Source organism: Ovis aries, chromosome 9 (assembly GCF_016772045.2).
Source record: "Ovis aries strain OAR_USU_Benz2616 breed Rambouillet chromosome 9, ARS-UI_Ramb_v3.0, whole genome shotgun sequence".
NCBI lineage: Eukaryota > Metazoa > Chordata > Mammalia > Artiodactyla > Bovidae > Ovis > Ovis aries.
This window is the reverse complement of record NC_056062.1, coordinates 139,837-156,851: the sequence shown is the minus strand read 5'-3', so window position 1 is coordinate 156,851 and position 17,015 is coordinate 139,837. Positions and strand designations below refer to the sequence as shown.

Sequence of the window (17,015 nt, the reverse complement as noted above, 5' to 3'; positions counted from 1 at the left end):
AATATGATGGTATCTGTATTGTAGACTGTAGGACCGGGGATTACTCAGAGAATCAAGAAAGAAGTTCAAACCACTAAGAGCTACAAAATATATTCTTCACTGTCATCTTTGTCACACAACAATTGCACTTGATTTTACACTCTTTTATTGTTCTACAATAATATTTTTCTATTTTTCCTCATCAAATGACTACAAGTCACCTCTTAGTAGAATGTCTCTTACTTCTCCCCCCATCTTAATGTCCCAGGATTTTAAAGAAGTTTGAGGGATATTGTATTGAGTTATCTAGGGCTAAGTTAATAAGTCCCTCCAAAAAGAAGACTGTGAGAATAAGACTCTAATTAATACATCTTGTAAATATGGATTCTAATCCCATAAGCCTTTTTCTGATGTACAAAGAGTTTTTGCCAATTTGAATTGCATTCCAAAGGAAATTATTTGAAAAGTTAAAGAAATCCCATTTCCTAGTAGTTTACAGAGATGATCCACACATTTTTCTGAACAGCAACAACAAAAAATGCCTCATTCTTGTAATCCTTTGTTTCTGTCCATTTACGCAAGACAAGTGCTGTGCATATCAATAAGTATTCCCTGTTACACCAACGTATACTTAGCCAAGATTCCCCCTCATGGAAGAAATGTCAATAGTGTAAAATTAGGGGTTAAACTGTTCCTCAGAGGCTAGGTAACAAGCACTGATGTGAAAAGGCCCAAAGAGCTAGACAGTCCTGAAAGGCCCATGAAGGAGGAGAGACTAGGTGCTAGGTCTGAAATAATGAAGGACCACCCAAGAGGAAAAGAAACTGTAAAGACAGAAAGGACAGTTTGAGCAAGGGCCAAGAAAAGGTGAAATCAGCCAGCTAACTTTGAGGATAAGATCCAACCACAGGGAAATAAAAACATGTGCACACAGAATCATGGAAATCAATATTCACAACAGCATTATTAATAGTCCAAAAGCGGAAACAACCCAGAGGTCCATCAAGTGATGATGGATACATGGCTTAGCTTACTGTTGACAACCAACAGAAATGGAAGAACTGATACTTGTTATCACATGGATGAACTGTGAAAACACGAGGTCAAATGAGCAGAGCTAATCCCAAAGGAGCATACTGCATGATTCCATTTATATAAAATACCGAGGACAGGCCTGTCTAGAGAGACAGATATTAGACTGGGGGTTTCCTGGGGCTGAGGGAGATGGGAGGCCACGGGTGGTGGCTAAGGGATGCAGGGTTTCTTTTAGGGGATGATGGAAATGCTCTAAAATTGACTGTAGTCACCGGTTACACCTCTCTAGACTAAGAGATACTGAACTACACATGTTGAGTGGCTCAATTCTATGATATGTCAATTATATCTCAATAGCTTTAAAAAAAATCCAGTGGCAGGATCCAGATAATCTTCTTAATGCTCTAGTTTGGATGTACGTATTTACACCATCTGAGTACCTCCACGATTTTACAATATCCTTAAAATGAAAAGGAAAGAAGGTAATTCGTAAACTTCAACTGGTTTGTATAATATCCTTTCTGCACAAGTTATTCTGAAATCCATGAAATAAATATATACAGAACTCTACAGCCCTTCACAAAAGGCAAGATGAGAAATGTTAATTTTCTGAACGTTCCATTAAACTAATATTATCCTCCGATTTTAACCTGGCTTGCCTCATCATGGTAATACAGCTATCACTTTAAAAAGCATTGTTTCAAAGAAAAAGAAAAAGGCTCTCAACTTGCGTGAATAATGAGACACAATTCTCAACTTTCCTAAGGGTAAATAATATAAGAAAAAAATAATATAATGCAAATGGCGGGATGAAAGTCAGAGTTTAAGAAACGAGTGCATTATAAAGATAAGAAAATTGCAGTAAGTTACTTGTAACAAAAATACAGAAGAAAGCTGACCATGGAAAAGAGTGTCCTAAAACCGTTTATCCTACATATTAACTGTTAACACGTTAAATTTCATACATACCTGACTTGTGAGTTGACGTAGCTGTAGCAGTTTACAGTTGTTCTTCAGATCCTGTGCCTCAGCTTCTAACTTAGCACAATAAAGTGACAAGACCTCCAGTGAGGCTTCTGACATAGACTGCTTTTTTACAGCATCATCCAGTTCTTGTCGAAGTTGTCTCACAACTGCCTAATAAGATGCTCTGTCATTGAGTTTATTAAATCACTTTACTATTACATTATGTTAATAATAGATAACTCCAACATATGTACTTTGAAAATTATCACCATAGACAGCAACTCACCTTCTCTTTCCTCCTCACTGAATCTGGTTACAGACACGGAAGGGGCCACCCTCCAGCCTTCCTGATATTAAGTTACTCAGACAAAGGATGCGGCCCCACTGTCCATGCCCTGCCCCTCCCAACAAATCTGCAGAGCTTCACCACCTCACGTCCAGAAAGAAATGAGGGTGTAGGTGGGAAAAGTAATTGAAAATTCCACACCATGGAAACATTTTCCTTTCCTTTTTTATTAGAAGCTTTGATTAACTCAGAGATCTTCATATATTCCAACCAGGGCTCAGATCTTTCCAATAGATTCCTACCTCAGCAGAAAAACGAGGCCATTCCCTTGTGGCTTATCTATTTTATATCTAGTGGTGAGTCTATATTAATCCCAAACTCCTAATTTATCCCTCCTCCCCACCTTTGCCCTTGGCTAACTGTAAGGACATACTGGAGAGCAGAGGGAACTCTACTCAATACTCTGTAGTCACCTACCTGGGAAAAGGAACTGAAAAAGAATGGATATATGTGTAGGAATAACTGAATCAATTTCCTATACATCTGAAACTAATACAAAATTGTAAATCAACCATATTCCAATATAAAAGAAAAATGAAGTGAAAAAAATGAGGTTGCTCCCATAGCCTTCAAGGAGCCTCGATATCCTAACCTCCACCTGCCTCCAGACTGCAAGCCCCTACGACCCTCTCCCTGACTCACTCTTCCTGCTGCTCACGAATCCTGTCATCCTTCATTTTTAGTGGACAAACTTGTATTCAAATGATACTAATTGATCCTTAAAATGAGAATTATGAGCAAATTGTTTGTAAAAATGCTCTAAGTAAATAACATAAATAGCAGTGGGAAGATTAAATCAGGAATAGTTTGGCTAAAGCTCACCACTCAAGTCCCAAATTATGATTTAATGACAAATAGATGCCTTTAAAGAGTTGAGAGGCCATAAGAAAAAATGATTCAAGGCTGAAATTTTCCCAAATTAATTCAAATTGATATAAATAAAATTAAAATTATACCAACAAATATGACACAAAGGTATGACAAGCTACTGAAGCTTGGGAAACCTGGAATAGTTTCAGTAATCCATGTAACTGAAACTTAATTTTGAAATATTCATTTTAGGTTTGAGCATTTCATTTATCTGCTTCATCATGATACTGAAATGTGGAAACATAAAGATTAAAATTCTTATCCTAATAGTAAAAGAGTAAATTACTAACACTATCTATATTAATAATTTAGAACTGAACCTCTTAACATTTCGTAAGCAATATGATGCCTCTACTCAAAGTAAAGCATCTCTTGGGTTTAATTTTTAATTGCTGGATACAAGGTGTGCTTTTAGGCTGGTTTAGAGACCATAGATTCACAGCCTGTGTATTTTTAATGTTCAACTAGATTCAACATTTAGCCAAAATGAAGAATCACTGTGAACTTTCTTTCAGGAAGTCTGAGAATTTCTCCTTCTGGATACTCACTTCTCTTTCTGCTTTCTCTTTTTCGTACTGACATATTCTCTATTTTAAATGATTACACTCCTTGATTAACTCCTTGTTTCTTTCCTCCAGCATCAGACCTTGTTTCTCACGTTCGGCCTGAAATTTTCTCACGATCTGCTGAAACTGGTCTTAGATGCTAACGACCCTCTTTCTCTTTACTGTCGGCTCTGCTTTGTGCATCGTCCAGTTGTTGTTGGAGCAACATGTTTTCACTCTGGAGTCGAGATAATCTCTCCTCTAAGGATTCCTGCTTTTCAATATATTTATTCACTTTGCCTTGTTCGTTCTGATACATGTGTTCAATTTCCTGCTTTTGACACTCTGTTTGGCTTAGGTCTCTCTGGACACATTCTAACATCAAAATCTTTTCTCTGAGAGAATCTCTCGTGTGATGCAGCTTAATTTCTAGGTTATTGAACTTACTTTCCACTCTAGAAAGTTGCTGGGAAAGCATCTCGTTGTTATCTTTCAGGTTAGCCACATCGGTCTTCATTTTGTCCTGCAAGTGTAACCACTCGTCTCTTGCTCTCTGGAAGGCAAGTTCCAGGTTCTTTTTGATGTCTGACCTTGATCATGATCGTGTGAGGCAGCAGCCAGTCTAGAACGGTAGGATTCCACTTCTGTTTCCAGTCTTTGTTTGCTTTCTTTTCCGTTCTCCAGCTTTGAGTTTAGCATTGCATTCTCAGCTGTCAGAGCAGTAAGCTGGCTTAATATACTTAATATACCGGGATATAGTCTTTGTTAACGTTTCCTCATTCAGTTTTATTGCCTTTTGAAGATCATCATTCTTTCCTTTTACAATTTCAATGTCCTCAAAATATTTCTTTTCCTTTTCCTGGTGCTGATCCTTCACTGCATCTATCTCCAGTCTCAGCGTGGCAATTTCATCCTGCAGCATGTGGTTCTTGCGCAACAGGTCTTTTGCTTCTTCACGACTATCAGAAACCTGAGTGAAACAAAGGAGACGTTTAGCTAGTACTCAATAAAGTGACATTCCATGATTTCCTCTGAAATGAAAGACTAACCTCTATGTTTATACAATGAAAAGACTGCACCAAGTGTGTTTCCAAATGGAAAAAATAAGGTCTGATACAAATCTCAGACTTTATACAAGCAGAAATACCCAAAAGCTCAAACATTTAATTGAAGACAATGAATCCGTGAAAGTAAAAAAGAAACCCCAAGAAACTTTTCAAGAAGCTCAGAACTTGAAAGGCTTTTCTTTGAATTACAACGAAATTGGGAAGGCTTTTCTTTGAATTACAACGAACTTGGGAAGGCTTAAACAAAAGATGTATAGATCTGACTACACTTAAAAATTGCATCTGATGTGGTATATTTGTGCAATGGGATACTACTACACCATAAAAAAGAATGAAATGCTGTTTGTAGCAACAGGAATGTTGGACTTAGACATTATCACACTAAGTGAAGTAAGTCAGACAAGGACAAGTATTATATCATACTGCTTACATATGGAATCTAAAAATGAACTTATTTACAAAACAGAAAGAGCTTCACAGACATAGAAAACAAACTTAGGGTCACCATAGGTGCAAGGGAGGTATGGGAAGGGAGAAATTAGGATGTTGGGATTAACATATACACACTAGTATATATGAAATATATGAATTGATACTTTTGAACTGTAGTGCTGGAGAAGACTCTTGAGAGTCCCTTGGACTGCAAGGAGATCCAACAAGTCCATCTTAAAGGAAATCAGTCCTGAATGTTCATTGGAAGGACTGATGGTAAAACTGAAACTCCAATACTTAGGCCACCTCATAAGAAGAACTCACTCATTTGAAAAGACCCTGATGCTAGGAAAGACTGAAGGCAGGAGGAGAAGGGGACGACACAGGATAAGGTGGTTGGATGGCATCATAGACTCAATGGACATGAGTTTGAGTCAACTCCGGGAGTTGGTGATGGACAGGGAGGCCTGGCATGCTGCAGCCCATGGGGTGGCAAAGAGTCAGACATGACTGAATTGAAACTGAACTGATATATAAAATAACCAACAAGGATCAACATAAGAAACTACACTTAATATTCTACAAGAAAAATCTGAAAAGGAATATGTGTGTGTGTGTTAGTGTGCATGTGTTAGTCACTCAGTCATGTCTGACTTTTTTTTAACCCCCATGGATTGTAGCCCATCAGACTCCTCTGCCCATGGAATTCTCCAGGCAAGAATACTGGAGTGGGTAGTCATTTCCTTCTCCAGAAATACAATAAAAAAGACAAATACAATCTGAAGGGGAAAGAAAATCCTTGGCTGCCTAAGGCTGCAGATGGGAGGTAGCCAGTCCACAGAAGAGAAAAGGGAATCCTTGGGATGGCAGAAATCTTGGTTGGGTTGCTGGTTACAAGGATTGTATACATTTGTCAAAACTCTATTAAAATGTGTATTGTGTTGTACATAAATTATACCTCACTAAAATGAATGACAAAATACCAATAGTCTACAGAAGTAATAACATATGACAAAAGCATGTAAATACCTTATTATTTATTGGAAATGGATCTTAAAGGGTTACTACCAAAAAAAAAAAAAAAGAAAAACCAAAACAAAAACCAACAACAACGCTACACACTGCTAGGATAGAAAACAGAAAGGCCAAAGGAGTTTTTCTGCTTACCTAGTTTGGCAAATTTCTAAAAAAATTTTCCTTGGAAGGATAAAAATATTAGAATTATAAAAATCCATAAATGCTACACAATGTCTGTCAACAAGCAACCCCTACACCTGAAACACTGTAAACAAACTATATTTCAACTAAAATTTTTACCAAAAAAACCCCACAATGATGCTATAACAATGACAACAACAACCAAAAAAAAAACACAAAAAACTAAAAAACCAAAAACCTCAAAACAATGATAAGCAACCGTCTACTGTTAGATCCAAAATAAATGCATTAGCACTTCAGTTATAACTACAAAATTACACTATTTAATGCTGCTTGGATGTAAGAAATGATTTCTAATGAAAAAAGCATGACTTCTACCTACTCTTTCATCAACTGGTTAAAAAGATATCATGGAAAAGTCTGATTTACTAGCACTCACTTAAATATTCTTTTTATTCCAAATATTAAGGGACAGCTGAAATTTGCATCATTAGGAGATCAGCAGGTATACAAAAGACAAGTATGAAATAAACTTGTAAAGATTCAAATGAGTTTTCAGATTTAAATTTTTATTTATTTTTTTAAGACTTAAATTTTTAAAATTTACACTGGGAATTGCATCATTTTGTGCTCCCACCTCCAGCTGTAAGCCCCTGGGAACTCAAGATAATTTTCCTAAGGACTCAAACTATTATCAGTTCTGCAGATACAAAGTACATCATTCCAATTTTCCAAACACAGCACCTAACCATGAGGGATTCTGGAATGAAAAACGCAGAGTCCCTGCTCTAAACCAGCTACCATCTGCTAGCAAGGAATGATTCTCAAAAGAATGTGTGCGTCCAGGGTGTGAGGGGTCAATCAGATCAAGACCAATTCTTAGTCTAACCCAGCTCAGCTGTCCCAGTGGCCAGCCCCCAAAGGCAGCCAGGACTGCAAGAAAAGGTGCACTGATGCCCTGTAAGACCCAGAAAAGCCAGTGATTTTACACTTCTAAGTTCACCCCTGATTCCCCCCCTCCACCCTGCCGCTTCCCAAAGTGGGAAACCAACACTTCAAGTCTGAGCGACACAGACAGCTGGACTCACAGTGTGAAAAGCCAGCACCTGTGGGCACTGTCTATGCCTTTGGGCTCCTTTCTTCCCATGTGGCCTAGTCTTTCCACCCTAGTGGGGACTTACTGGAAAGCCTCCACCCCTCTCAAACATCTGGCTTAAAACTCAGCATTCAAAAACTAAGATCATGGTATCCAGTCCCATCCCTTCATGGCAAATAGATGGGGAAAAAATGAAAACAGTGGCAGAATTTATTTTCTTGGGCTCCTAAATCATTGAGGATGGTGGCTGTAGCCATGAAATTTAAAGACCCTGGCTCCTTGGAAGAAAAGCTATGATAAGCCTAGAGAGCATTTTAAAAAGCAGAGATACCACTTTGCAGATAAAAGTCTCTATAGGCAAAGCTATGGTTTTTCCAATAGTCATGTACGGATATGAGAGTTGGACCATAAAGAAAGCTGAGCATCTAAGAATTGATGCTTTTGAACTGTAGTGTTAGAGAAGACTCTTAAGAGTCCCTTGGACAGCAAGGAAATCAATCCAGTCAATCCTAAAGGAAATCAACCCTGAATATTCCTTGGAAGGACCGATGCTGATGCTGAAGCTCCAATACTGTGGCCACTGGATGTAAAGTCCTGACTCATTGGAAAAGACTAATGCTGGGAAAGATTGAAGATATGACAAAGGAGAAGGGGGCTACGGAGGGTGAGATGGTTGGATGACATCACTGACCCAGTGGACATGAATTTGACCAAACTCAGGGAGACAGGGACCTGGCGTCATGCCTCAGTACATGCGGACATAAAGACTGGGGCATGACTTATGGACTGAACAACAACAACCCCTCTGACTTCTACGTCTCCAGTGAACCTCCCACTGTGGTCTCCTAACTTTTTAGATAAGGTAACTGCCTGAAGTTGCAAGAATAACAGACTGGGAACTGAAGACAATTGTTCAAGTTGAGGCTCCGTTTCCAACAGCTGCAATTTCAGACAAGTCCTTTAACTTGATCTGTAATTCCAGTGGCTCAGCTTCCCCATCTGTTAAATGGCCCCAAGAGTCAGATTAAGTTCTCTTGAATGTTCAAAACAAAACTCACCTTACCCAAAGGCTCTTCCTGCTGACCACCAGATGTTTACTCTGCTACCTGAGAGAAGCCTCTAGAGATGTGGTCCCTCCCCTTGCCCAATACTCCTCTCACCTCCAACCCCTGTCCTTGTACCTACAAGTCCTGTCGTCTCAGGACATGGTGTTCAGTGACCCCCGACCAGGCTATTGACCACATCCATCTCTCCTGCTGTGTATTATAACCCACTCAGAACCAGTCTTTTTTCTATCCGATCCAGTCCCCAAAGTGCCGCGTGGTGGTTTAGTCTCTAAATCGTGTCGGACTCTTGCAATCCCATGGACTGTAGACTGCCAGGCTTCTCTGTCCATGGGATTCTCCAGACAGGAATACTGGAGTGGGTTGCCATTTCCTTCTCCAGAGGATCTTCCCAACCCAAGAATTGAACCCGGGTCTCCTGCATTGCAGGCAGATTCTTTACTGACTGAGCTATGAGGGAAGTCCCTTAATTAGTGGGGAAGCCCCCTAAGTAGTGAAGTGAAAGTCGCTCAGTCTGACTCTTCACGACAGTCCATGCAGGAATACTGGAGTGGGTAGCCTTTCCCTTCTCCAGGGGATCTTCCCAATCCAGGGATTGAACCCAGGTCTCCCCCATTGCAGGCAGATTCTTTACCAGATGAGCCACAAGCGCTGTAACAGCCATCTAAACACAGGGTAATCCCATAGCTCCTCTGAAATGCCTTGGGAGTGAAGAGGGAGCGAGCCTCGCGCCCCTGAGCCCCCTTGGGGCCCACCCTTCTCCGGCGGGGAGGGGAGGGTGTTTGCATAGCCGGCTCCCCGGTGGGGCTACACTCACCGCAGCCCTCAGGGCACCTCCCCAGTGTAACTAGCACCTGAGTTGCTTCCAGCAGCCCGTCTCCCGGTCTCTCCGCGCGTCACCAGGGCGAGACGCCGACGGGGGAACCCGCGCGCACAGCGGCTTCGAGGACTCGGGGCGGCGGGGGTCGCTGAGGAAGTGGCGGCGAGCCCCGCGCGCGATGGAAGCCACCGAAACCGACCTGCCCAAGCCACGGAGTGGAACCACAGGCACACCCGCCATCCCCCTCGCGGTTGTGCAGCCCCAGAGCAGCGGCCCCGGGAGGCGCCCGCCCGCCTCCGCCCTCCCGGCGCCCCGCCTCAGGCAGCCTTCCCTCGGCCGCGGGGGGCAGCTCCCGGGCCGGCTCCACGGCCTTCTCGCAGAACACGGCACAAGCGCCGGGCGGCGAGCTTAGGCCGGGCCTCTGCGAGGGAAGGCGGCGCGCAGGGGGCGTGTGAGCGGCGAGCACCGGCCGGCGCCTGCGGGGCGGGGGTTGTGTGGGCTGCTAGCCGGGCTGGCGCCTGCGCTAGGGGCGTGCGGCCGGGGAGCGCGGGCCGACGTCCGGGGTTGTGAGACTGGGGAGCGCGGCTGGGCGCACTGGGCTGAGGGCGGCGAGCCGGGCCGTTGGGGAGCGGGGGCAGGGGTGCGTGTGAGCGGGGAGCCGGGCCGGCACTGCAGGGGCATGTGAGCCGGAAACGGGCCCTGTCAATGGGAAACCCACGCCAGCACTCCGGGGCCTTGTGAGCCGCGAGGGCGGGCGGTCACAGTCTGGCTTGAAGGGCTGGCAGCTAGCGGTCGAACCTGGGCCCCCTCCGCGTGAGGCCGGCGTGGCGCCGGGAAAAAGCTGTGAGCACCAGCGGTGGGCTTGGCCAGTGCGTGCGTCCCGCCGCCACCGGGCTCCTAATTGTTTTTAATTTGAGGATAATGACAATATCCTGATTTTTCTACCCTACACTTTGGGTTCTGAAGTGACATCTAAAAATTGCTGCATTATTCCATGTCAGTCTATAGCCAAATGTTTGTGTCTCTTCCTTCTGTTCTCACCTTGATTTTTATTGTACAGTTGTTTACACTATTGTGTTAGTGTGAGGTGTGCAGCAAAGTGAATCGGTTATGTGTATATATGTATATCAGCTCTTTTTAAAAGCATTTTTTTTCCATATGGGCTGTTATAGAATGTCGAGTTCCCTGTGCTATGCAGTTGGTCCTCATTAGTTATCCTTCATACACAACAGTGTGTAGTGTGTATGTGTCAGTCCCAATCTCCCAACCAAATGTATGTTTCTTCGGTACATGTGCAGGTGTAAAACTGCTAGAGGGGGTCAGAGAGAAACAGGCTGAATTGTGTTTTTTTACCACTTCGGCCTGGAAAAGATAGTTCTTGAAAGTATTACTGCCTTTGGCTTGTCAAGTTGATCTGCAAGGAGCATTTCAAGAGACGCAGAAGCATGGAGGGTAGTGATAAATATGTGGGCTTATGACAACAGCAGTTTGCTTTTCAGTTCAGTTCAGTCACTCAGCCATGTCTGACTCTTTGCGACCCCATGAATCTCAGCATGCTGTTGGGACCTAACAAAAGCCATGATAGACTTCAGGGACTAAGGTAGGACTCATGGGAAAAGCTGAGTCATTGCCCAGTGAGGTCATCCCTGTGGATGCCAGGACTTGTCTAATCAGCATACTCCCATAACCTGGTTTGAGTTTATCAGGACGTAAAAGACATCCCTGTGCAGCCAATAGCCAATTAGTAAATACCAGAAAACCCCTGCAGCCAATAAAGATTAGCCAATTAGTAAATACTAGGAAACTCCTGCAGCCAATCAGCCCTTGCCAACTCTCTGTACTAAAACCTATAAATACTGCTGTAAATCTGGGCTCTGGGCTCCTTGCTCCACTCTGCTGCGTTGGATGTGGTAGGAGCCCTAGCTCGAGCTAGAAATAAAACCCCTTCATGCTTTTGCATTGCTGTGGACGTCTTATTCTCTGTTTTGGGGACTCGGACTCTGGGCATAACATTTGGGGGCTCAACTGGGATCCCTTTAACTGGGAAGAATAACACTCTCCTGGTAGGAGGGGTTTCCTTACTAGGAGGAAAAATATCTGAACACCAGTGTTAAGTCTGGTTAAGTCCAGCATAAGGCCGAGGCCCAGCATACACACTGGAAGGCAGCTGACTCTTGTTAGGCCTAATCAGAGGTGAATTAGTCATCCTAGCCAGTGTAAGACCGAGGCCCAGTGAGCGCACTGGAAGGCAACTGGCAGCTAGCATAAGACCCGGGCCCAGCATTCATGCTGGAAGGCAGCTGGTTCTGTGAGGGATTGGGAAGGAACATCTCTCCCGACTCTGAATCTAGTGGGCAGTGGACACCCTTCGGTGAGATAACGTTGGGAAGCAAGACAACAGTAACCCGGGATAGACCTAGTTCTGTGTTTTCAGCCGATATTTGTTTGTCTTCTGTCTGTTGCCTCTCTTTGTGTGCTGGCGCCATTTTGTGTGTGTGTGTGTGTGTTCATTGTGAGCTCCATCATTATGGGTCAAAGCTCTTCCACCCCTTAGTCTATAATGACTGACCATGAAGATCAGGAGAGTCAGAAGAAGAAGCCGATACTCCAGCAATCCTCTTTATATCTTAGCCTGATTGACTTAGACACTGAGATCTCACCTCCCCCATATATGCAGCCACCCTTGCCCCCGCAGTTACTACAGGTGTCGTCCGTAGAACAAAGGAGGGACCCAGAACCCTCGGCTCCGCCATGGGAAGGGGGGCCAGCCCAACGAACTCTTGGAAAGACTCGAAGGGGTGGAGACTTGTCTGAGGACGGAAGCTGGGAGGCTCCTTCATCCACCGTTCGGGCATTCCCTGTCCGGGTGGGGCCAACAAATCCCAGTGGGGAGCAAACATACCAGTACTGGCCATTTTCTACAAGTGATTTATATAACTGGAAAACTCAAACCCCTTCTTTTTCCGAAAAACCCCAAGGTCTTATTGATCTCTTAGATTCTATCTTGTTTATTCACAATCCTACTTAGGATGATTTTCAGCAGCTGTTGCAGGTGCTCTTCACCATGGAGGAATGGTAGTGAATTCTATCGGAAGCACGAAAACATGTTCCAGGGGTGGATGGAAGACCCACCACGCAGCCCCACCTAATCGAGGAGGAGTTTCCTTTGATGTGACCGAACTGGGATTTTGAACGTGCTGAAGGTAGGGAGCATCTCCAAGTGTACCACCAGACTCTGATTGCTGGCCTCTGGGTAGCCGCCAGGAAACCAATGAATTTGTCTAAGGTAAATTTGATAAGGCAGGAGCCAAATGAGAGCCCAGCAGTCTTTTTAGAGAGATAGATGGAGGCTTTCAGGCAGTATACACCCATGGACCCTCAGGCTGATGAGTCACGCGCAGCAGTCTTGCTAGCCTTTGTTAATCAGGCAGCTCTGGATATCAGGAGGAAGTTACAGAGGATAGAGAGTCTGGGAGAACAGTCAATACAGGATCTGGTGAGGGCAGCTGAGAAAGTGTTTGATAACAGAAAGACCCCTGAGGAGAGGGAGGAACGAATTAGACGGGAGGAAAGGGAATTTAGAGCTAAGGGAAACTGAAGAAATCAGAAAGAGTTGGCTCAAATTTTCTTTGCGGGGACGAGACTGGGACCTGATTCCCGGAAGACTCAAGACACCCAGCCGAAAGGAAGAGAGAAACCAGCCAGACCGACCCTAAAGAGAGACCAATGCGCCTATTGCAAAGAGCAAGGGCACTGGAAAAATGAGTGCTCCAAGATAAACCTGAAAAGAAGGACTGTAAGAAAAGAAGAGTTTCCCTTGGGTACCCACATTTTATATGCAGGAGAAGATAGTGATTGGGGGGTCAAGGCCCGGCACCCCTCCCCGAGTCCTGGGTAACTATTAATGTGGAGGGGAAACTGGTTGGCTTCATGGTGGATACAGGAGCCCAATACTCGGTCCTCAATCAAAAATTCGGGCCGATGTCCAAGAAGACTAGCTTGGTCCAGGGAGCCACTGGGACAAAAAGATATTACTGGACTACTAAACGAAAAGTGGACTTGGGAGCCCAACGGGTGTCCCACTCATTTCTGGTGATCCCGGAATGTCCAGCCCCTTTATTAGGAGACCTATTGTACAAAGTCAATGCGCAAATTCACTTTGACTCTGGAGGGATATCAGTTGCAAACGGGCTTTGACAACCAATTCATGTTTTATCCCTGGCACTGAGAGATGAATACAGACTATATTCACCAAAACCCCCTGCAGCTGTGGACCTGGCTATGCTACAATGGATCCAAAAATACCCTCTGGCCTGGGCTCAGACGGCAGGAGTAGGACTGGCAAAACAAAGACCTCCCATCATTGTTGAATTAAAAGCAAATGCTACCCCTGTGAAGGTAAAGCAGTACCCCCTGAGTCAGGAGGCCCAGCAAGGAATCACGCCACACATACAGTGCCTCCTGAAGGTAGGGATTCTTAAAAAGTGCCGGTTCCCATGGAATACTCCCCTGCTGCCTGTGAAAAAGCCCGGGGGAATGGACTTTAGACCCGTCCAAGATCTTCGTGTAGTCAACAAGCGGGTGAGTGACATTCATCCCACTGTCCCTAACCCATACACCCTCCTGAGCGGCTTGCCACCAGACTACATCTGGTATACAATCTTGGACTTAAAAGATGCCTTTTTCAGTTTGCCTCTGGCCCCCCAGAGCCAAGACATCTTCGCATTCTAATGGACTGATGAAGACAGTCAAACTGTAGGACAGCTGACCTGGACTCGCCTTTCACAAGGATTAAAAAACTCGCCAACGTTGTTCAATGAGGCTCTAGGTGAGGACCTCTGTGAGTACCGGACTAGCCACCCCGACGTCGTCCTACTGCAATATGTGGATGACCTCATGCTGCCGCTACTACCAAGGAGGTATGCCTAGAGGCCACAGGCAACCTCCTTCAGACTTTGGGGACATTGGGGTACTGGGCGAGTGTAAAGAAGGCCCAAATTGCTAAACAGGAAGTCGTTTATTTGGGGTCCAAAATAAAACAGGGGCAAAGATGGTTGACTCAGGCTATCAAAGAGACTATTTTACAGATCCCCGAGCCAACGACTCCTCAGCAAGTGAGGGAGTTCTTAGGGACTGTTGGGTACTGCAGGTTTTCAGCAAACTCCTGGGGTTTGCTGAAAAGGCCCGGCCTCTATATGAAGGAAGTAGAGAAAATAAGAACTGGACTTGGACTGAGCCAATGAGGTGGGCGTTTCAGGAACTTTGGTGAGCATTGCTAGAAGCCCTGGCTCTAGCTCTCCCTAATCTGGCTAAGCCATTTCAACTGTTTGTGGATGAAAAGCAGGGAGTGGGAAAGGGAGTCCTGACACAGCAATGGGGACCTTGGAGGCAGCCTGTGGCATACCTCTCTAAATGGCTGGACCCGGTAGCTGCTGGATGGCCGCCCTGTCTCCGTATCATTGCGGCCACTGCTCTCCTTGTCCATGACGCTGACAAGTTGACTTAAGGACAGCGCCTCTTGGTCTACACTCCCCATGCCATAGAGGGGATCCTCAAACAGCCACCAGGTAAGTGGATTTCTAACGCTCACTTAACCCATTACCAAGCCCTGCTGTTAGATGCTCCCCGGATACACTTTCAGACACCCTGTTTTCTAAATCCTGCTACTTTCTTGCCCATCCCGGAGGAGGATGGGCCTCTCCATGACTGTGTTGAAGTATTGGCTGAGGTAACCATCATACGAAGAGACCTCAGGGACATACCATTAAAGGACAGTGAGCTGATATGGTTCACAGATGGGAGCAGTTATATAAAGGATGGACAGAGAAAAGCAGGGGCAGCCATAGTAGATGACGCTGGGAGGGTCATCTGGACCGAGGCTTTGCCCCTTGGAACATCCCCCCAAAAAGCAGAATTGATAGCTGTGATACAAGCACTAGAGAGGGCAAAAGGAAAAAAGATCACCATTTACACTGACAGCCGGTATGCATTTGGCACCGTGCATATTTATGACCCTATATATAAAGAACGGGGGTTCTTGACAGGAGAGGGAAAAGAGATTAAGAACCTACCTGAAATACGCAGACTCTTGGCAGTGGTCCACTTGCCCCAGGCAGTATACATAGTACATGTCCCAGGACACCAGAAAGGAGAAGATGCCAGGGCCCGAGGCAACTGTTCTGCCAATGCAGCAGCCCGCGAGGTGGCCGATAGATACTGCCAAGCTCATATGCTGGCTGTAGGATTACCACCACCGGGGATGGGGACTCTTCCCCCAAGCCCCATATACTCCCCCTCCGATTTAAGCTGGATGGAGGATAACACCTACTTCCCTGCGGGCAAGGACGGATGGTATCAGGACCAGGATGACAACCTGTTGCTTCCTGCCGACTTGGGCAGACACTTCTGTACCCATTTACATCAAACCACCCATTTGGGAGAGAAAAAGACTTTGATGCTTCTATAAGCAGCACAGCTGCAGTTTCCCCGACAAAATAAAACCATACAGGACATAGTCCGCACCTGCAAGGCCTGTCAGATGATGAGACGGGGAAAAGGACAGCACACGGGTGTAAGATACCAGGGGGAAAGGCCAGGACAGCATTGGGAGATAGATTTTACAGAGGTAAGGCCAGGCAAGTATGGCTATCGTTACCTGTTAGTTTTGGTTGATACATTTTCTGGGTGGGTAGAAGCTTACCCCACTAAAAAGGAGACAGCAATAATAGTGGCTAAGAAGCTCCTAGGAGAGATAATACCTAGGTTTGGGCTGCCAGCATCTATTGGCTCTGATAATGGACCTGCATTTGTGAGCAAAATTGTTAAAGGACTGGTCTCAGCCCTGGGGACCAAATGGAAGCTACATTGCGAGTACAGTCCCCAGAGCTCAGGACAAGTAGAAATAATAAATTGGACCCTAAAAGAAACTTTAACAAAACTGGCAATAGAGACTGGCGGGGACTGGGTAACCCTCCTTCCCTTTGCACTTTTTCTGGTGCACAATACCCCCTATAAACTAGGTTTGACTCTCTTTGAAATTGTATATGGAAGTCCACCCCCCACCCCCATTTGTTCAGTGTTTGAGGGAAAGACTAAACCATCTCTCTCACTATGCACGTTCCAACAAGAGATGCTGGCTTTAAGTAAAGTGCATAAACATATCTGGTCACTTATATGAGAAGTTCATGAGGGCCAGAGTAAAGGAACAACCCCATCCCATGATATGGGCCCGGGAGATTGGGTCTGGGTTAAGAGACACCAGTCAAAAACCTTAGAGCCAAGATGGAAGGGCCCCTATGTTGTTCTCCTTACCACCCCCACTGCCCTAAAGGTGGACGGAATTGGACCCTGGGTGCACTGCAACCACGTGTGTCGTGCCACCCCAGAGGCACCCAAAAAGAATGGAAGGCAACGCCGCATCCCACCAACCCCTTAAAAATGAAGCTTGTCTGCCAGCTGGCCCCAGATGAATCCCCCTGACTCTCCTGTTGGTGACCCTCCTTCTCCACTCCAGAACTGCTGGTGCTAACCCACATCAACCTGCTAAGATCACCTGGACGCTTCATAATGGACTAACCCATGAGGCACTCAATTCGACTACTGGAATCCCCCCAATACTTGGTGGCCAGATTTATTCT

The 17,015-nt window shown here is 45.1% G+C and overlaps 1 pseudogene; it reads right to left on the bottom strand.

Moving 5' to 3' along the window:
* LOC121820381 (ankyrin repeat domain-containing protein 26-like) overlaps positions 1-14,914 on the bottom strand; it is a 68,475-nt pseudogene extending 53,561 nt beyond the window's left edge.
* Positions 14,915-17,015: the final 2,101 nt, after the last annotated feature.